Here is a 1,331-nt window from a genome sequence, read left to right on the forward strand (position 1 = left end):
TCTGAGAAGAGGGGGGCAGAATCGTGACGGAGACAGAGGCCAGGCGACGAACACAACTCAGAAGACGGTGGTGGGTTGGAAGAATCTGCAACGACTAGACGAAGACGATGGTGACTGAGCGCCCGACGGACGGCGGCAGGAGCGCGATGGAGCAGATGAATACCAGGAACTGACGCGCCGAGGTCGAGGAAGAAGAAGCTGCGATTCTTGAAGGAGGAAGAAGCACGGACGACCAGACGACGATGGTAGTGCCTTAGAGCGACGGACGGCGGCAGTCCTTGCGGCGGTGGTGGAGAAGCTAGGGTTTCTGTTTCAATTTCCTTTATTGATTTGGGGAGTAGCTGTTAAGATAGAGGTATTCAAAGGATATTTTTGTCTAATCAAATAAAGGAAGGATGTTTAAGTCTTTTTATAAAATTAAATAAATAAATATTTTTTATTTTTATTTAATTAAAAGGGTATTTTAGTAAAAATTGTGATATACTATATATTTAAAAAAGAAAAAATTAAATGCTGACGTAGAAAATAAATTCCACATGTTTTATTGTTATTTGTCCATATCTTAATCGTATCGATACATATTAATTTATCATCATACCGTAGCAAACACCTTATTAATTTATTTGTTGTTGTTGTTGCCGCCGAAGATGAAATAAACTCACTATATAAAGCCATGTGATTATAGTTTGGAGCCCCAAATTTAATCCTTCACTTTCTTTTTTCTTTGGAAAGCACAACACTTGCTTTCAAAATAAGCATTATCATCAATTTTGTTCATTGTTCGCTCTTTTTGTTTATCTATTTTTATTTTTATTTTTTAAAAAGAGTGTCATCATCACATGCCATTTTAGGTTAGTAATATCTTTATATGTTTGACTCATGTAATTTTTATTTTTATAAAAAACTAACTACTTATAATTTGACGCTTTTTAATTTTGATATTAAATTATAGTAGTATCTTTTAATAATGTGTAAACTTTAATGTGTTTTTTTTTCCATATAGAAACTACAAATCTGACTCTTTGATTTATAAAATTTCTTTTTAAAAATTTTTAAAATACAAAACTGATCTCTCTAATTTATGGACTTACACAAAATTAATCATCTGATTTATAAATTTACACAAATCTAACTTTTTGATTTGTTAATTTTAATTTTTAAAATACAAATTAAATTTTCTAATTTATAATTACCTCCAAATTAAATTAAAACACACCACTTTTCTATAAACAAATTTTGACTGATTTCCACAAATTTTCTTATTTGTAGATTGATTCAAACTCATATTTTCAACCTAAAAGTCATCTTTTTCTTTTTGTCAAATACTAATG

The sequence above is a fragment of the Arachis duranensis genome, chromosome 2 (assembly GCF_000817695.3).
Source record: "Arachis duranensis cultivar V14167 chromosome 2, aradu.V14167.gnm2.J7QH, whole genome shotgun sequence".
Lineage (NCBI taxonomy): Eukaryota > Viridiplantae > Streptophyta > Magnoliopsida > Fabales > Fabaceae > Arachis > Arachis duranensis.